This window comes from Furipterus horrens, unplaced genomic scaffold (genome assembly GCF_987537825.1).
Source record: "Furipterus horrens unplaced genomic scaffold, mFurHor1.1.pri manual_scaffold_4, whole genome shotgun sequence".
NCBI lineage: Eukaryota > Metazoa > Chordata > Mammalia > Chiroptera > Furipteridae > Furipterus > Furipterus horrens.
The window spans coordinates 170,520,951-170,521,930 of NW_028327174.1; the positions used below are offsets into that span (position 1 = coordinate 170,520,951).

Consider the following 980-nt stretch of genomic DNA (forward strand, 5'->3'; position numbering starts at 1 on the left):
TATCAAAGGTCTTGGTGCACATTGCCCAATTGGAACCTGGGCATTCTGACTCTATCAATGGCTGTATTTGGTAGGCTTCTGTGAGCACAAGCACTTGGAGTGAAAAGTTTGTGTTCTGTGCTCGCCTTGGCAGCACATATACTAAAATTGGAATGATACAGAGAAGATTAGCATGGCCCCTGCGCAAGGATGACATGCAAATTCATGAAGCGTTCCATATTTTTAAGAAGGAACCCCTACCATTTGCAACAATATGGATGGAATAGAGAGACTTATGCTTAGCGAAATAAGCCAGGCAACGAAAGAAAAATACGCTTGATATCAATACAGGAAACTAATGAACAACACAAACAAATGAGCAAAATTGAACCAGAGGCATGTAAACAAGGAACAGACTAACAGTTACTAGGGGGAAGGGAGGCAGGGAGGGAGAGAAGGGGGATAATTAGGGGAAGGGTCTAGTTAAGGAAATAATATAAATAACCCATGGACATGGACAACGGGGTGAGAATTGACCGTGGGAGAAGGGGTGGGCTATGGGATGCGGGGAGAAATAAGGGAAAAAGTGGGACAACTGTAATAGAAAAACAATAAATAAATAAATAAATAAATAAATAAATGTTTGTTTTCTGCAGGGGAAAGCCCCCAAACCCCACCAAATTCCTCTGGAAGTGCTGAGAAGTCACTAATCTATGCCAAGCTTTCGGACCGTGGTTGGTTTTTCAGATTTGCTATAATGGCAGAAGCTGTGAATTCTAGGATTTGGAGAATAAGGTTTGTGATGGATGGAGTTTTTCTTGACCTCTCAATAGCTGTCACCATTATTACCTATGTTCCCTTTGGGGAGAATAACAGAGACGAAGAGGGCCTCATTTGAATTAGAACCTGGACAGAAAAGGGGCATTTTCCCCATTGACTTCTTCCTGTACATCAATAACCTTCAGCACAGGAAACAAAACTAATGAAGGGAAGTGACAATT

General features: G+C 41.7%; 1 non-coding gene across 1 annotated transcript; it reads left to right on the forward strand.

The window, feature by feature from the left end:
* Positions 1 to 117: 117 nt before the first annotated feature.
* LOC150013272 (U6 spliceosomal RNA) lies at positions 118 to 224 on the forward strand. The gene has a single exon (XR_016510852.1). It is a non-coding gene; the product is annotated as a U6 spliceosomal RNA (small nuclear RNA).
* Positions 225 to 980: the final 756 nt, after the last annotated feature.